This window comes from Musca autumnalis, unplaced genomic scaffold (assembly GCF_047663935.1).
Source record: "Musca autumnalis isolate F117 unplaced genomic scaffold, ASM4766393v1 scaffold_3, whole genome shotgun sequence".
In the NCBI taxonomy this organism is placed as follows: Eukaryota; Metazoa; Arthropoda; class Insecta; order Diptera; family Muscidae; genus Musca; species Musca autumnalis.
This window is the reverse complement of record NW_027411866.1, coordinates 37,500,692-37,521,494: the sequence shown is the minus strand read 5'-3', so window position 1 is coordinate 37,521,494 and position 20,803 is coordinate 37,500,692. Positions and strand designations below refer to the sequence as shown.

The 20,803-nt window shown below is 31.3% G+C and overlaps 1 protein-coding gene and 1 long non-coding RNA gene across 3 annotated transcripts in view; one reads left to right on the top strand and one right to left on the bottom strand.

Annotated features, from left to right (window-relative positions):
* Positions 1-20,803, bottom strand: part of LOC141399960 (uncharacterized) — a 151,590-nt gene that overhangs the window by 116,174 nt on the left and 14,613 nt on the right. The window lies entirely within an intron of this gene.
* LOC141399983 (uncharacterized) lies at positions 16,417-19,454 on the top strand. Its single transcript, XR_012412045.1, has 2 exons — positions 16,417-18,729; positions 18,858-19,454. It is a non-coding gene; the product is annotated as an uncharacterized lncRNA (long non-coding RNA).

Sequence of the window (20,803 nt, the reverse complement as noted above, 5' to 3'; positions counted from 1 at the left end):
AATCGATAACAATAATTTCTAGAACAAATAACATCGGTATCAATATTTCCTATGGAAAGTACTATCGTTTACAATATTTTCTATAGATAGTACTATCGATAACAATATTTTCTATAGAAAATACTATCGATAACAATATTTTCTATAGAAAATACTATCGATAACAATATTTTCTATAGATAGTACTATCGATAACAATATTTGCTATAGAAAATATTGTCAATAACTATATTTTCTATAAAAAATTCCATCGATAACAATATTTTTTTATAGCAAATAACATCGATAACAATATTTTCCACAAAAAAACTAGCATCGAAGTAATATTTTCATAGAAAATGTATCGATAACAATATTATCCAAAGCATATATTATCGATAAACTTTTTTTCTAAAAAAACACCGATAACAATATGTTCTTTAAATTATATTATCGATAACAAAATTTTCTACAGAAAATATCATCGATAACAACATTTTATATATAAAATATCGTCGATAACAATATTTTCTACAGAAAATAACATTGATAACAATATATTCTTTTCAAAATACTAACTATAACAAGATTAGCTTTAGAAAATAACATCGATAACAACATATTCTTTATAAAATTCTACCGATAACAAGATTTTCTTTAGAAAATATCACCAACAAAAATATTTTCTACAGAAAATATCATCGATAACAATATTTTCTAATATTTTTTCATGGAAACAGTTGTCGATAACAATTTACTCCATGGAAAAAGTTGTTATCGACAATAGTTGTCGATAACAACTTTTTTCATAGAAACTGTTGTCGATAACAAAATTTTACATGGAAATTGTTGTCGATAACAACTTTTTCTATGGAAATAGTTGTCGATAACAACTTTTTCCATGGAAATAGTTGTTGATAACAACTTTTTCCATGGTAATAGTTGTCGATAACAACTTTTTCCACGGAAATAGTAGTCGATATCAACTTTTTCCCATGGAAATAGTTGTCGATAACAACTTTTTCCATGGAAATAGTTGTTGATACCAACTTTTTCCATGGGAATAGTTGTCGATAACAACTTTTTCCATGGAAATAGTTGTCGATAACAACGTTTTCCATGGAAATAGTTGTCGATAACAACTTTTTCCATGGAAATAGTTGTCGATAACAACTTTTTCCATGGAAATAGTTGTTGATAACAACTTTTTCCATGGAAATAATTGCCGATAAAAACTTTTTCCATGGAAATAGTTGTCGATAAAAACTTTTTCCATGGAAATAGCTGTCGATAACAACTTTTCCAATGGACAAAGTTGCTATCGACAACTATTCTATAAAAAATATCATCGATAACAATATCTTCTACAGAAAATATCATCGATAACAATTTATTCTTTTCAAAATACTAACGATCACAAAATTCTACCGATAACAAGATTTGCTTTAGAAAATAACATCGATAACAACATATTCTTTACAAAATTCTACCGATAACAAGATTTTCTTTAGAAAATATCACCGACAAAAATATTTTCTACAGAAAATATCATCGATAACAATATTTTCTAATATTTTTTCATGGAAACAGTTGTCGATAACTGTTTGCGTAGCAATATGGAAAGAAAATTAGAGAAAAATAAAACACGATGTGAAAGTATTTTTTCTAATCGCAGTGGACTGTATTTTTATTGATTTAACGTTCGTGGAACGGTATTACCTTTGTACAAAGGGTTTGACGAGTAGGACGTGATCCTATCGTCAAACCCTTTGTACAAAGGTAATACCGTTCCACGAACGTTAAATCAATAAAAATACAGTCCACTGCGATTAGAAAAAATACTTTCACATCGTGTTTTATTTTTCTCTAATTTTCTTTCCATATTGCTACGCAAACATTGGTCCAATCGAGCCGGATTTTACGATCGGTCTCTTTGCCTTTACAAGGAAAACCCAAAAAACCAACAAAAAGCAACGACTACGTCGCAGCAACAACAACAAAGGATCTACGATCAACCACATCAATTTATTTTCCAATAAATTGCGATTTTTACCATCACAACAAAGGTATGTACACATTTCATTACGTGAAAAAGTGACATACCAAAATTTACAAGTGTTGTGCAAAATTAAAAGTGAAAAACAAAACCGTTTGTCGTTTTACAATAAATATTTAATGTCCGTCCGTCACCTACGATATTGCCGTCGGTAAAATTCATTTAAAAATACCAACAAAACTAAGTGTCAAATCACCCACTATTTTCTCACATAATAGCAACAACAATCACAGTGATTTTTTTATGTTTATTAATTTCTACATTTATTGGTGTTTTCGCACATTTCTTTTATATTTAATATAAATACATATTGTTATTGTGGTGTTTTCCTTTTATTCTCTTCTTCATGTTCCCCAAAAACGCAAAAATCATCACAACAATAACAATTCCAATATAAAAGAATAAATGTCATTCACTTGTCATTACTGCTGATTGTTTCCACCTTTAATTAATACGGGTGGCAGATTTGGCACTCATATACCATTTACACTACGATCGATTGTATTAGGGGTATTCCCGTGTACTAAAAATTAAAATTATTTTCGTAAAGATATTTTAGTGCAGTTTTCTCTTATTTTTTGAGTTGAATCCTTCGGATATTAACTAAAAATAAATTTTATTCGTGTTTTTGACATCGTGCCCCCTACCGTCGGTATTAGTGAAGTGGTTTTGCGAATTTTAATTTTTTTTAATATTTTTGGAATTTTGTTTTCGGCAAGTGCTATCTTCGATACGTTGCCATAGTTTACGTGTATTATACGATACACTCTAAATATTTTGCAAAATTTGGAATACACTGAGAGAAAATTGGATTTAGTTTTACATTTTTCTTAAAATTTAAAGAATTTTTTGTGGTTTAATCACGTTAAACCTCAAATATATTGCCGTATCCACGATACATTATTGAAATAGTCTACGACTATTAATAAACTCAGTGTATTTTACCAATAAAATAATTTTATTTTGAAGCATCACGTGTTTTAAAATTATTTTTTCTAATACTTTAGTGAAAATTTACCTTTATTGGATTTTCGCATACAATTTTTGACATCACGTGTCATTTCCAAAGTAATAAAATAATTTTTGTGCAATTTTGTTGAATTTGTACAACTACGTGCATTATTTAGGAAATTTATTTAGTCTTCGACTACATTTAATTTCTCAATACGACATTTCGTGTCACAAATTGTCTTTGTTTTTGACTTTAATCCTGAATTTTATTCAAAATGCCCCTCACTCCTTTAGATTTATTCAACAGAGCTGCTGATGCTTTAGTCAAATTTGATGTATACTTCAGTTCCCAACGGGACGATGAGCTCGATGTTTATATCTTAGAATTGCTAGGAGCTGAGGCGAGAACATTATGGGAAAAAGTTAAACTACAATCTGATATATGCCTCAATTATCTATATGAAGATAAAAATTCCAATAAGGACAACCTTGTAGCTGTCGACATCAAATTCGATGTCGCATACAAGTGTTTTATGAATGTTTTATCGTCCATTAATAGAAAGTTAGGTGTACTCCGGACCTCGTCTCAGTCGCCTACTTTCACTTCTCCAAAATCTCATATAGATAAACCTACAGTACCACGTACTGAAGATACAGCGACCATTTCTGATATTTCACATCGATTGACACCTTCAAATAACTCATCCCTCACATCTTGTGGAGATGTTAATGCTGGTCACAGACTTAATTTACCCCCCTGTGACATCGAAGTGTTTAATGGCGATTTTCCCTCCTGGCCTACGTTCAGGGATTTATTTTCTGCCCTCTATATTAACAACAGCGGCATAAGTGATATAGAACGCTTATGTCATTTAAAGAAAAAGACCAGTGGTGATGCCCATGAAATAGTGGCTAAGTTTTCGCTTACCCACACAAATTTTAGTCTGGCGTGGAATGCTTTGCAACAAACTTACGACAATCCACGTATTTTGGTGAACCACCAACTAAAACGCCTCTTTGACCTACCAGTTTTAGAAGAGGAAACTAGTTTAGGGTTGAAGACTTTGCAAAGAGGCATAAACGGGTGTATTTCGTCCATGTCTAATTATGACGTGCCGACAGAAGACTGGGATCCAATTCTAGTTTTCCTTTGTCTTCAGAGATTACCTAAACACTGCGTTGTGCTATGGGAACAATGCATTAAAAACAAGTCTGCATTGTCCTCGTGGGCAGATTTGGATCAATTTCTCACGGAAAGAATCCAAACTCTGACCTGCTTACGTGATATTAGGGGCATAGACTACGTCGAACCTCTAAATCACCATAAAAGACTTTCCCATTCCACGAATGGTGGAAGCATTAAAACATCTGTGGCCACGCCACAAAGCACACCTCGTTCTTCACGGTATTCTCGCGCACCCTCGCCTAAGTCATGTGCTCTTTGTTCACGACAAAGACATCATTTTAGGGTTTGTCAAAAATTCCTTAGATTTTCAGTTCCTGAAAGGATAAGTGCAGTTAAGAAACATTACTGTTGTCTTAACTGTTTGTCTCACGGACACAAGGCTTCACACTGTAATAGTGTACATAATTGTGCTATATGCAACAAAAGGCATCACACCCTGTTACATAGGGAGGTCTCAACACTTCACACGTCTCCGACGTCACCTGTTTCCAGGAGTTTAGTTGCAGTATGTTCCCCTTCTACCTCTACTGTTCTTTCATCTGGGTCTACTACGAGACAGGTATTCCATACCACTCAGAATAGGAAAGTATTGTTAGGCACGGCTATGGTCCATATTGTGCACCAAGGTACTACGTACCCAGCCAGAGCTTTAATTGATCCTGCTTCTGAATCATCTTTCATTTCTAAAAATATGCAGAGTAGAATAGGTATAGCAACAAATGTAGCTAGGGCCACAATTTTGGGTGTAAGTGGGTCAGTTTCTGCCACTTCTGGCAATGAATGTTCCATTCACATTGTGTCTCCGTTGGACGCTACGCATTCAATGGACACAACTGCTCTTATCGTCCCGACCATTGCAGATAATCTGCCCTCCTTTTCCATTCCAATCAACGATTGGCCAAATCTACGATTGGCCGATTCCAACACATTCTCTTCCCGTCCTGTTGACATTCTTCTTGGGGCAGATCTTTATCCGAAGATTCTGCTACAGGGTGCCCCTACCAAAGTCGTAGGTTCACTGATAGCGCAGAGTACAGTCTTCGGCTGGATCCTTACAGGTCCAATGCCATTCACCCATACTGGGCCTTCTATTTAGGGATTCTCCTTGAAATAGTTAGGATAGAAGACTGGGGACATTGAGTCTTTGGGCTCCAATTTATCCATACGGACGCTATTAAGAGTCATGCACTTAACCTTCGGTGGTGTTGACGGGTTAGTAAGCCATGCTAGGTTAGTTTTCCCACGGAAAACAGAGATTACATCGCCTACGCTTCACCATCACTTGCTACGCAAGTACTGGTTCTACGACCATCTACTTAAACCTTGGCTCTACGGCCGTCTATCTTATTAGTTTTAATGGGCACATCTTAAAATGTTCATTAGGCATTTGATTGAAATTTTAACTAATAAAAAGTCCTAAAAATTTCCGTCACTGGATATTTCATCCAAGCTCCTCCGGGGCAAAAATATTTATCTATTTTCGAAAGAGGGTATCAATACTGATGCTGAGAACGAAATTTAATCCCGACGGCACTCAAACCTCCATATTCCCACTCCCACGGAGTTCATTAATAATAGACCATGTTTCGAGGCGTCTACGCGACCTCACTACTTTTTCGTGTTATTGAAAAAATATAGCTTTGATGGCAGTGTTAGATCCGCGAAACATCGGGCTATATATATGTAAAACGACCAACGGTTAAGAGGTCCTTCTGACCTAAAAGTTTGTTCTTTGTTTAATTCTCGCTTCCTCTCCATTTTTCTTATGACTTGGAAAATTTCGAATGATGGTTGCGACGATGGTGTGAGGATGACGTCCCCATGCACGACAAGGAACAACAAGCTGACTGCAAAGCCGCCAACCAATGAAGCCTACGGCAAACATGGCAGACGATGCGGCCCTCCCTCGGAAAAAAAAATTATACTAACCAATTTCGCCCTCGGCGACTCCTCGGAGTTCCTCCAGGAGAAACTTGTGGTCTCGCCACGTATATCTGTAAAAGGTGGTCTTCAATCACCTTTTGCAATCTTTACAAGATGATCAAGTCCTTCACGAGGCATTGCACGATCGTGCCCCACGGGCACACGAATGTAAAGTACTTAAATAACTAACATTTAATTTTGCAACATAGCTGGATATTGCAAGGCCGGCGGAATGAACAATTTGCTATGAGGTTCTATTAAACCCATTTTAATTTTTAAATTTGTTTCAAGGATGCTTTTTCTCCTCATTGGAGCCTGTCTACTACCTTAAAATACGACTATGTACTTCGTACATAAAATGAAAGGTAATGACAGAATCTAATGAGTGACGTTTGAGAAAAGCCCGCCTCTCAGTATCTACGCTAGAGTTACTAAAACTAACACCAACGATAGGATCACGTCCTACTCGTCAAACCCTTTGTACAAAGGTAATACCGTTCCACGAACGTTAAATCAATAAAAATACAGTCCACTGCGATTAGAAAAAATACTTTCACATCGTGTTTTATTTTTCTCTAATTTTCTTTCCATATTGCTACGCAAACAATAACAATTTTCTCCATGGAAATAGTTGTCGATAACAACTTTTTTTCATAGAAATAAATGTCGATAACAACTTTTTCCATGGAAATATTTGTCGATAACAACTTTTTCCATGGAAATATTTGTCGATAACAACTTTTTCCATGGAAATATTTGTCGATAACAACTTTTTCCATGGAAATAGTTGTCGATAACAACTTTTTCCATGGAAATAGTTGTCGATAACAAACTTTTCCATAGAAATAATTGTCGATAATAACTTTTTTCCATGGAAATAATTGTCGATAACTTTTTCCATGGAAATAGTTGTCGATAACAACTTTTTCTAGGGAAACAGTTGTCGATAACAACTTTTTCCATGGAAATAGTTGTCGATAGCAACTTTTTTTAATGGAAATAGCTGTCGATAACAACTTTTGCCATGGAAATAGTTGACGACAACAACTTTTTCCATGAAAATAGTTGTCGATAACTACTTTTTCCATGAAAATAATTGTCGATAACAACTTTTTCCATGGAAATAGTTGTCGAAAACAAATTTTTCCATGGAAATAGTTTTCGATAACGACTTTTTCCATGGAAATAGTTGCAGATAACAGCTTTTTCTATAGAAATAGTTGTAGAAAACAACTTTTTCCATGGAAATAATTGTCGATAACAACTTTTTCCATGTAAATAGTTTTCGATAACGACTTTGTCCATGGAAATAGTTGCAGATAACAGCTTTTTCCATAGAAATAGTTGTAGAAAACAACTTTATCCATGGAAATAATTGTCGATAACAACTTTTTCCATAGAAACTATTGCCGATAACAATTTTTTCCATGGAAATAGTTGTCGATAACAACTTTTTCCATGGAAATAATTGCCGATAACAACTTCTTCCATGGAAATAGTTGTCGATAACAACCTTTTCCATAGAAATATTTGTCGATAACAACTTTTTCCATGGAAATAGTTGTCGATAACAACATTCCCCATAGAAATAGTTGTCGATAACAAATTTTTACATGAAAATAGTTGTCGATAACAACTTTTTCCATGGAAATAATTGTCAATAACAACATTTTCTATGGAAAAATGGTCGATAACAACTTTTTCTGTAGAAATAGTTGTCGATAAAAACCTTTTCCATGGAAATAGTTGTCGATAACATCCTTTTCCATTGAAATAATTGTCGATAACAACATTTTCTACGGAAAAAAATGTCGATAAAAATTTTGTCTGTAGAAATAGTTGTCGATAACAACTTTTTTCCAAGAAAATAGTTATCGATAATAACTTATTTCATGGAAATTGTTGTCGATAAAAAATTTTTCTTTAAAATAGTTGTCGATAACAACTTTTTCCATGGAAATAGTTGTCGATAACAACTTTTTCTAGAGAAATAGTTGTCGATAACAACTTTTTCTAGGGAAATAGTTGTCGATAACAACTTTTTCTAGGGAAACAGTTGTCGATAACAACTTTTTGCATGGAAATAGCTTTCGACAACAACAAATACCAAAGGCGAAACATGTCACATGGTGGTGGTTGTGTGGGTTCGAATCTTCAGCTTTCCTTTTTTATTTGCAAAAATAATCGGTCATTCAGCTCGACTCCAGCGAGAAATTAATAGGCAAAATTTGCAAATAAGCAACAATTTCGTTTAGCATACATATACGCCCTTTATATATATTTACTATTTTCTTATGGATTTTTTCCATTTGTATTTTTTATCACCATCCCATTGTTGTTGGCATGGGATGATTATTGTGATGTAAATAATATGCACGTGAAATATTAATTTTCATAATAATTATTATTGCAAATAAATTTCATATTTTTGCTGTTGCTTTATTTACCTATAAAATATTTATTGATTAACAAAAAAAAAAATAATATATGTAGACTTGAATGATGATTGCGCCGCTTACGTCGTTGTCATCATCGGAATGATGGATTATTTATTTACATACGAACAAATTCTACTCCACCCTGAATGTTTTAATGGATTATGTAAATATGTACGTAAATACTATCAATGTGACAGACAACACAACCCATATTTCTATTCTTTAAACAGTCTAGACAAATATTGGTTAAAATAAATATAATTGATACCTATAGAATAAGTATAATTTTAATCAGACAAATATTGTGTTAATCAATTACGAAAATATGGAATAAAATGATGGGTGGCAAATTCAAATTAATTGTACAAGTAAAATTCTTCAGGTAATTAGAGAATTTCAGTTAGTTGTTACAATTATTAAATTTCCACATTTGATTATCACACTTCCATTCTTTTTGAACTTAAAGTTGTACTTTTTTATGCATATTTTTTTCATAAACATTTTACTAACCATAGACTGTCAAAACCAGATGATGTCAGGCAGGTATAACAAAAACAGAAAAATTATATTGCAGAGCACCACAGCAATAATGCTATCTGCAACAACGTCATCGCACACCGTAGAGGGTGTGATTGTACTGTGCGCATCACCGCAAGGACGGACATTATTACACGATGTCACCATTACCTCCATCAACAAACAGTCCGTCAGTTAAACAACAAAACTCTGTATATTAAAGTTAATGTTGTTGTTGGTGGTGGTGCTATCATATAAGGTAAATAAATTGCATAATCATTAAAAGCTTTTTATGACATTCTAGAGCAGGGTTTTTGCATTGCAATTTTTTTTTTTGTTTTTCTTCTTCTTCGTCGTTGTCAATAAGAAAAAGGAGTGTGGATGTCATATGTAAATGGCAACGTATTAAAATTGCATAACCCAAAGTGTTTATGAAACAGTAAATGTAAATTGAGGTAAAAACAAAAGAGCATATAAAACTCCTTTCATTTCTTGTTATGGCGTGGATATTACATTTCAATTATATTGAGGTGATCGGTCCCCTTTGAGTTGCAGTTAAATGTGGTGGTTTAAATTTAATGTAACCCTAAATTCAAATTTTGAAAGAAATTGCAATTCAAAATTGTTATTTATTTTTTACGATTTTTAAATATTGTTTTATTGTGAAATTTCAAAGATAAATTTAAATAAATTTTAAATTTTTTATTTATTTATTATTAAAATTTATTTATTGTATTTTTATTATATTATTTATTTTTAATTTTTAATAATTTATTATTATAATTTTAATTTAATTTTCACTTATTTATTATTACAATTTTAATTTTATTTATTTTTTAAATTTTTATTTTAATATTTTTTTATTAATTTATTTGTTACCATTTATTGAATTTTTATTTTTTATAAACTATTTTTGTCTTTTATTTATTATTACAATTTTAATTTTATTAATTTTTTAAATTTTTATTTTAATATTTTTTATTAATTTATTTCTTACCATTTATTGAATTTTTATTATTTATATACTTTTTTGTCCTTTCACACTAAGCAGTGGTTTTTCTTACAATAACATAGCTCTGTTATGTATTGGAGCCCTACATTTGACTTAATAAAGTATTTATGCAGCCTTTGCCCTGACTTGGCATGTTAAAACACGAGTGTAGTAGACCCTACACTACACTGTGGGAACGCAAGTTAATATGAGAAACAAAAGACCGATCCATATATCGTTGACACAACACAATTCATACAACATTTACACAGCCCTTTCCTTCTCGGTCTCTCTTTACCACTGTAAAATAATTTCGTGTCCTTGTCCATGCAGTAATCGTTGTTTTTGCATTTGCTTCTCTCTCTCACGTACAGTGTAAATGAATGAAAACAAACAAAAACATAATGTGGTTGTTGCTTTTTTCACTCATACGTCTGTACATGTCTTCGCTTTGGTTGTATTTCTGTGGTCGTCGCTGGTGTAAATAAAACGACGACGGCGGTAGTGCTCTCATCGCCGAAAACATTTACAGCCTGTTTCTGTATGTCGAAAGAAGAATGTGTGCGAAAAAAACACGTCCAAACTCTTGTGTGTTTTTCAAATTTGTTTTTGTTTTGAAGCAAAAGCAAGGGTAAAATTATTTCGAAAACTAAAGTTCGGGCGTGTTTCATTCGCACAAATTCTTCTTTCGACATACACAAACCGGCTGTTAATCATTCTTCATTTTCTAGTCAAGTTGATAATAGACAAATGAAAACGTTTGGTACGACATTTTTCCCATTTCATTGATTCTTTAGAATGCATTTGGTGTTGATGTTTTTGTTGTTATTTTTGTATATCAACATTTTTGGCATTACTTGAATTGCCGACAGTCTATTCATTGAATGGATTTGTATTTGCTGTGTTAACAAATGAAACAAATTGTTAAGACAGAGAGAGATATGAAGGAAGAAACTTGCAATCTTCTCTCAGGTCTTCTTCGTGATATTTACCAAATAGTGCTGTGTCTTCGTTGTTGTTTAAATGTTATGTTCGTTCTTATTGCGGCAGTTGTTAGTGTCTTGCTTAGTCTTTTACATTGGCCGATCCTAAATAGTAGTCGTGTGTTTGGTTTTACCAAACAACCAAAGACATGCTGGTGGGTATGTTTGCAAAAAAATTTAAATAAAAAATGCGTAAGTAAAAGGGTAGCTCTGAGAAGATTTACAAGAAATTTAAGAAAAAATATTAAAACTCACGAAAACGACTGTTATAAAAATTAATAAAAGTAGTAAAAATAAAAATGAGAAATAATAGGAAATTATGAAAACTAAGAAAACATTAATAAAAATAATAGATAATTAATAATAAACATTTATTTAAAGTACAAAATAATAATATATACAAGAATAAATAAGAAAAGAAAAAGAAAGAAAGATAAAATAGAAATAAAGAAAAATTAAAAATAATAACAATAGTTATAAAAAAGTATTTAAAATTAAAAAAAAAAAATAATAATAAATAACACTTAAATGACAATTAAAAATGCAATTGCATAAATAAATGGTATAGAATGTATGCCGCTCGGCCAATATGAGGTAAAAACAGCAATCAACCGGCTGAAGAATAAATCAGCAGGAGCCGATGGCTTACCAGCCGAGCTGTTTAAAACTGGAGGCGATGCGCTAATAAGGTGTATGCATCAGCTAGTTAGAACCATCTGTCAGGAAGAACGCGTACCCGATGATTGGAACCTGAGCATCCTGTGTCCCGTCCATAAAAAAGGAGATAAGACTTTATGCTCCAACTATAGGGGAATAAGTCTTCTCCCTATCGCCTACAATATAGTGTCAGTGATATTGTGCGAACGACTAAAGCCCATGGTCAAGGAAATAATTGGACCATACCAATGTGGCTTTACATCTGGCAAGTCCACCATTGACCAGATATTTACCCTGCGGCAATTCCTGGAGAAGACCCAAGAGATGCTGATCGACACATATCACCTTTTTGTCGATTATAAAGCAGCATTCGACTGTCCCCTCCGATCAAAGGTATTCCATGCAATGTCTGAATTTGGTATCCCCGCAAAGCTCATCCGGCTTTGTAAGATGACTTTAACTGAAACTAGGTTCTCAGTTAAAATTGGAAAGAAAATCTCCGAACAGTTCCGTACCAAAAGAGGTTTCGGACAAAGAGACAGCCTTTCGTGTGACCTATTCAACATTTTGCTGGAAAAGGTAATACGAGATGCAAATGTCAAAAGAAATGGCACAATTACCACCAATAGCCACATGTTACCTGCTTATGCTGATGACATAGACATCATGGGACGATCAGTAAAGGAAGTAACTGATACCTTTGGGAAGGCCGAAGTAGAATCTGCAAAAGTGGGTCTGGTGGTAAACGGCGAAAAGACCAAATTGATGGTGTCGACGCGCAAAGCGTCCATAGAGCTCGGACCAACTGTGGAAGTTGGTACCTACAATTTTGAGGTAGTTAAAGACTTCGTCTACCTCGGCACTGCCATAAACACAACAAACAACATCAGTTGTGAAATAAGAAGAAGAATTGTATTGGCCAACAGATGCTACTATGGTCTAAGTAAGCAATTTAAAAACAAAGCCACATCTCGTCAAACAAAAATAACACTATACAATACGCTGATACTACCCGTGCTAATGTATGGCTCCGAAGCATGGGTACTTGCGAAAGCAGATTTGAGAGGAAAATTCTTCGAACGATCTTCGGGCCGATTTGCGTTGACGGTGAATATCGACGTGGTATGAACCACGAGCTATATCAGCTATACAAAGACATGTATATAGTTAAACGTATCGAGATGCAACGATTGCGTTGGCGAGGCCATATAAGAATGAGCGATGAACCCGCTAAAAAGGCATATGAACACATGCCACATGGCGGTGCCCGCAGAATCGGCAGGCCTAAGCTTCGATGGAGCATACAAGTGGATGAAGAAATGAAAAGGCGGTATTCCAGAAAGCGAAGCAAAAAACAGAGAGAATTGGAGATCTTTTCTTAGTTCGGTCTATGGAACAAATGTTCTGTACTGGACCAGCTAAGTAAGTAAGTAATTGAATAAATAAACAAGTGGAAAAAATTTAAAAAAAAAATTAAATAATCTAAGAAAAAATAATAAGAAACTACGAACAATAATGAAAAATAATACACATTAAAAGTTGGAAATAAATAAAAATGACCGAAAAAAAGTAATACAATTTATAAAACACATAAAGAAAAAATAAACTACAGCAAAAAATAATAACAGCAATAAAAAATTAATAAAAACTATAAAAAATAAGTAAGTAAGAAAAGAAAATATTAAATAAACAATCTAGGAAAAATAATACAAAATTAAAAAAATAATAAAAAAAGATAAATATAAACGTCCAAAACACAATAAAATAAATAAATAAATAAGAAGATATTAAATAAATAATAAAATAAATAAATTGAAAAAGTAATACAATATTATAAAAAATAAATAAATTATATACAATATTATAAAAATAGCACATATTAAAAAAGAAAAATAATAAAATATTCAAAAATGCAGTAAAATAAATAAGAAAAGAAGACATTAAATAATAAAATAAATAAATTAAGAAAAAAAATATTTAAAACAATAATAATTAAAAAGTTTACAAAAAATTAGAGAACATAATACAAATTAATAACAACAATTTTAAAACAGTTAAAAATGTTATAATAAGATAAATTATTTAAATTACTAACCAACACATTAAAATTACAAAAAAATAAAACAAATAAATAATGAAAAAATTAAGAAAAAAATACAAACAAATACAAATTATAAAAAATAAAAATAAAATGTATTTTTGTGATTTAGGTCGGAAATTAATAATTATGGGAAATAAATAGTTAAAATGAAACGAAAATTCTTTTTTTCATTTAATTTTTTTAATTTATTTTTTTTTAATATTTTTATTACATTTTTGTTAATTTCTTTTATTTATTTAATATATTATTTTTATTTATTTTTGTAGTTTTTATTATTTTTCGTCTTATTTTTTTTTTAATTTATTTATTTTGTTATTTGTTTAATTTTTCCAATACTTATTTATTTTATTAAGTAAGTATATTTTATAATTTTATTTTTTCTTGTTATATAAAAAAATAAAAATCAAGATAAATGTATAGCAAATTTAAATAAATAAAAATTAAGAAGAAAAAATGAAAATAAAAAAATACAAATAAATACAAGTTATAAAAAATAAAAATAAATAAGAAAAACTTAAAAAATTAAGAAAAAATAAAAATGTATTTTTGTGATTTAGTTCGGAAATGAAAAATTATCGGAAATAAATAATTAATATGAAACGAAAATTCATTTTTCATTTAATTTTTTTCAGTTATTTAATTATAATATTTTTATTACTTTTTTGTTATTTTTTTATTTATTTGATATATTATATTTATTTTTGTAATTTTTATTATCTTTTGTCTTATTTTTTCTTAACTTATTTTCTTATTTGTTTAATTTTTTCATTAGTTATTTATTTTATTTCAAATTGGAAATTTTATTATCTATATTTTATAATTTTATTTTTTCTTGTTATATAAAAAATAAAAATCAAGATAAATAGCAAATTAAATAAATAAAAATTAATAAGAAAAAATAAAATTATAACATATAGATAATAAAATTTCCAATAAAATAAATAATTAATGAAAAAGTTAAACAAATTACAAAAATAAATAAATTAAGAAAATTAAATGAATAAATACAGAAAACACAAAAAATTAAAATAGCAATATTAAAAAATAAAATATTATAAAAAAATGTATAAAAAATATAAATATAAAAATATAAATAAATAAATATTAATAAAAAAATATTAAATAAATAACCAAATAAATAAATAAATATATAAATAAATACATAAATAAATAAATAAATAAATAAATAAATAAAATAAATATATAAATAAATAAATAAATAAATAAATAAATAAATAAATAAATAAATAAATAAATAAATAAATAAATAAATAAATAAATAAATAAATAAATAAATAAATAAATAAATAAATAAATAAATAAATAAATAAATAAATAAATAAATAAATAAATAAATAAATTAATTAATAAATAAATAAATAAATAAATAAATAAATAAATAAATAAATAAATAAATAAATAAATGAATAAATACATAATTTATAAGAAATATAAAAAGTAAATAATTAATAATATTTAAAAAGGCATAAAAGTTTCCAAATTGCAATGAAATAAATATGCAACGAAAAAATTACACATATAATAAAATAAAATTAATAAAGATAAAATTAAAAAAAAGATAAAAAATTAAAAAATAATAAGAAATAACTAATTATAAAAAAAATAAAAAGATCAAACAAGTAATAAAATATTAATAGAAATATTTAAAATTAAGACAATCTAAATAAAAACTCAAAAATAACAATAATAATTTTATAAAAATAAAAAAAAATTATAAAAAAAAACAGTAAGGAAAGGATCAAAGTCGGGCGGGGCCGACTATATGATACCCTACACCACTGTGAATATGTAAAATATAAATCGGAGCTATATCCAGATGTTAACCGATTTTGATATAATTTGGCACACTTATTTCTAGACCGAATTCAGTCACACATTCCAAATATCATTGAAATCGGACTTATATATCGTGTTTGGTGCAGAAAATACACGAAATCGGCCGAAAATATATATGGGAGCTACATCCAAATCGGAACCGATTTCGATATAATTTGGCACACTTATTTCTGGACCGAATTCAGTCAAACATTCCAAATTTCATCAAAATCGGACGTATATAGCGTGTTTGTTGCAGCAAATACGTGAAATCGGGCGAACATATACATGGGAGCTATATCCAAATCTGAACCGATTTCGATATAATTTGGCTCATTTATTTCTATACTGAATTCAGTCACACATTCCAAATTTCATCGAAATCGGACATATATAGCGTGTGTGGTACAGGAAATACGTGAAATCGGCCGAAAATATATATGGGAGCTATATCCAAATCCGGACCGATTTCGATATAATTTGGCACACTTATTTGTAGACAAAATTCAGTCACACATTCAAAGTTTCATCAAAATTGGACGTATATAGCGTGTTTGGTGCAGCAAATACGTGAAATCTGGCGAAAATATATATGGGAGCTATATCCAAATCTGAACCGATTTTCACCAAAAGCGATAGCGTTCTTCCTATGGCTAAAAAAGTTGTAGTCCACAATTTTCAGCTGAATCGGACAAAAAATGCGACCTGTATGTTGCGAACAAAAATACATGGACAGACGTACGGACAGACAGGCAGACAGACGGACGGACACTCATAAATCGACTCAGAAAGTGTTTATATGTATATCCCCAAAAGGAACTGTGGGTCTATTTCGTTTCCTTTTGTATGTTACATACAAATGCACAAAGACATAATACCCCTTACCACTGTGTGGTGTAGGGTATAAAAATCTGAAAATCATAAAAATCTAAAATCCAATAAAATAACTAAAAAATTTTAGAACACAGTAAAAATAAGTAATAATGTTAAAAAATAAAAATATTAGAGTAATTCTCATCAGAATAATTAGAAACAACTACTTTCATAAGTCCACATCAGTTCTTGATGAGTTCTGTGGCGAAATCCGAAACCACGCCACAATTTTACCATTCTAAATTTTCTCCACTAATTACTGTTTTTAAATTTGTTCATAACCCATCACATTTTGCTTGGTTACCCTTTCGAATTGGTATTTTTCATTTTTGTATTTCTTTTTTTTTAGTTTTTTTTTTCAGTTTGCATACTCATCGATCGCCCAGCGAAACATAACGAGCTAACGACAACGAAGCAAAAAAAAAACGCGACTTGTGGTGACGTTTTAATGGAATTTTCCATTCCATTTCCCAAAGTTTTTTTTTTTTTGGTTTAGGGTAGTCTATGTTCTGGTTTTCTTGGCGTCATTTTTATGCGTCCCCGACGCCTTCATAGTTTTTTTTCCTGCCGTCTTTTGGGCAGACAGACAGATATTTATGCATTTTCATTTCTGTGGTTTCTTGCTGGGGAAAAATGCATGTGCAAATTATGGGATAATTTTTTTTTCTTGTTAGCAAGTTTTGGAGTTAAGAAAATCTGGGGATTTTAGATAGAAAATACTGGGGTTTGATGAACAATTTTGGTAGATTGGGGGTTTTTTTAAATATCTATTAAAGATTCTTCCGCATAAATCCATCCTAATGGGGATTTGCGATATGATAAAATGTGGTTTGTTTTTGCTTTCATCAAATGAATTGAATTAAAAGTCAATATCCGATAAGTTGAAGACAATGCACTTGTAGAAGGATAATTTCAAATACTCAAGGGATCATTTTAAAATTCTCTTCTGGCACCGAAAAGTTTATGGCAATTCACACGTAGAAGGACCATTTCAAATACTTAAAGGACCATTCAAAATTCACTTGTGGTACCTTTGATGAGCTCAAATTGGTACCATTTTCAAACCTGAAAAAATCTTGATTTTTGTCTAATTTTTAGCGATTTTTTTTTTTTTGCAACAATTTTTAACCTCACTGTACAAGAAACATATTCATATTCACACGCACACACACTAATACCATCTCTCTTCTACCCATTGATGACGAGGACGCCAACGTAAATGCTTACTCATGGTTGTAGGCATTGCCTGCTAGCGATTCATAAAACCAACAAAAAAGACGATCAAATATTCGCAAACATATTTAGCATGCAAGGGGGGCCGGGTGGAAATCGAAAGGGGTTTGCCACGCGCTGTAATAAAAATTGTCTTAATGCAAAAAAAAAAAAAAAAACACGCATAATAAAACCAAAGCAACATAACAGAGCATAAATCTAAATTCCTAAGAGAAAGGAAAAGACAAGAGAGAGCATTATTTTTATAATGAGCGAAAGAGGGCTCACCATCTGAACTCATCTTCTCAATAGAAATATGAGATGTTACCGTAATGAGGAGGTGTGCCTCAAAGAGAGAGAGTGAGTAGGAGAGGGAGTGCAAGGGGGGCGAGAGCTCAAGTCTAGCTATTTGTGGATTAGGGGTTTCTAAACCTGTTTTAAATTGCAAAAATAGCAACAACAACAATCCCTACTCTAAAAGAGTGAAGGTAAGAACAATTAAAACTGCCCGAGAGTCATAAAAATAAAATTCAATTAAAAAAATGCGGCGTTTGTTTTAATTAACAAAATTTTTGTGGCTTCTTAAAGATAATTATAGAAGACAGAAAAAAAAACTGGTAGAAAGCAGTTGAACTAGAAAAATCTCCAACTTGGCTTGTTTTGAATTGATGGGAATTTTTGGAAGAGAAGGCCAAGAAGTGGAGCACCTGAAAGGTAACCTAGAATTTCCAGACTTTATACAAAGAAGTTACAGGTAATGGAATTTCGGATTTAGTTGAACAGAGAGGAGGTAACCTTATATATAAGGAGGTAACCTTATATAAGGAGGTAACCTTATATATAAGGAGGTAACCTTATATATAAGGAGGTAACCTTATATAAGGAGGTAACCTTATATATAAGGAGGTAACCTTATAGGAAATGTGAAGGAATGGCGTCACAACAACGCCAAAAAAAGGCTCCCACCTTGGAGTGGAATTTTTACTCCAGGCATTGCCCTAAATTTGTCCCAATTTACATTAGGCGAGTTTACTTGCGGCAATTGTCAGTTTGATGGAGAGAGAGGTGAGGCATATGGCAACCCTTTGCCTCTCAGCCCCCTCTCTCACCAACAAACTGACAATTGCCACAAGTAAACTCGCCTAATGTAAATAGGGACTTTAGAACCTTGGCTTTGATATGTCATTGGAACCTTCCACCAAACCAAGCCTGCGTAATGCATCTCAGACTATCAACATGATCATACATGCTTTATTACCTCTTACCCATACATCTTACAACAAAATTACCAATATCTGTCATCCTCAAAAAAGGGAAAAATTCGCAAAAATCCCCTTCGATAATTCTATGGAACGAAAAATAAATCAGCAGCAGCAGGCACTGAAACAAAAAAAGTGCACTACCAAGAAAAATTCAATTTATTGGCTATAACTTTTTGAAACCTCTAGAGAGCACGCGCGCCTTTTTCAAACGTCATCAATAAAATAACGTTATGGGTGGTTTGGAACAGAAACCTGAAACCCGTAAAAAAACGAAACAAAAAACGGAGATGATGATCATCATCACCATCATAATGATGATTAAGAAAACAACAAGAACAACAAACAACTCATCCATTCAAACGATGTTAAATAAGTCACATTTTTGCAAGTCTGGTTTTGTGGTTTTCTTTTTTTGCTAAGCATTATTTCAAGCTTCTTAGTACTGCTGCTGAGTGTTGGTTGGCAGCAAGTCGAGGAGACGCCAAGAAAAGTTTTTTTTTTTTTTTTGGCACCAACAACTATTTTAAACAAGCAGCAACATTAAAGAGCATACCAGCAAGCAAGGCAAATAAGTAGAGAGGGGGTACAAAAAGTGTACAAGTACAAGAAGAGGGCTTTGAGCAGCATATTTTTTTGTGGGCTGGTCTTTTGGATTACTGGCTGGCTGGCTGCATGCCTGTGTCTGCCTTTGGCTAACTTTGGTTTTGAGAAGCAACCCAAGCAAGACGCGGCAAAATGTACAACAACGGGTTGCAAAGGGTAAAGAATATTGCTGAAAATTTTCCATTGATAAGCTAACACCAATACACAGACAGACACCTACCTATGCCAAGCTCCGTGTCTGTGAGACAGCATAATATTTCATGCAGGAATGATGAAATTCATTATTGGTTGCTTCTGCTGCTGGTGGTAAGCATGAAGAGGAGTAAAGTGGCAAACCATGAGAAGCTTCTTCTGTGGGATTACCACCAACGGATAATAGGAATAGGCGGCGGCATAGAGCCACCCAAGAGGTAGGTGTGAAGAGAGAGAGGAGAGCGAGCCATTTTTTTAGTCAATGTGTCAGAAAATTTTCCATTGATAAATTCCAGAGATACACTGGAAAAAAACAAAACAAAAACTTTTTGAGATATATTTAGGGGAATGTTAGGGAAATTCAAGAAAAAATAAAAAAAGAAAAGTGCCAAGATATTGAAATGTGAAGAAACGTCATAAAAAAATAATAAAGAAAAATTTTCCGGCTGGGATATTATATTGGATAAAGCGGATAATTTACGCTGTGTACATGGATAATCAATTTATTATAATTGGATAACGTGGATAATCTTAAATGCTATATGGATAATGTGGATAATGAATTAATCAAATTGGGATAACGTGGATAATCATTTTACGCTATTTGGATAACGTGCATAACAAATTTACGTTCTTGGATAACACGGATAATCAGTTTAGGTTTTTTTATAATGAAGATAATCAATTTAACTTATTTGAATAATGTGGATAATCACTTAATCGCATTTGGATAACTTGGATAATAAATTTATGCTTTTTGGATAAAGTGGATAATCAGTTTACGTTATTTGAATAATGTGGATAATCAATTAATCACTTTTGGATAACTTGGATAATCAATTCGTGCTATTTGGATAACAGGGATAATAAATTTACCTTATTTTAATAAAGGAATAATCAGTTTACGTTATTTGGATAAAGTGGATAACCAATTTACGCTATTTGGATAACGTGGATAATCAATTTACAATATTTGGATAATGTGAATAATCAATAAATCACATTTGGATAACTTGGATAATCAATTCGTGCTATTTGGATAAC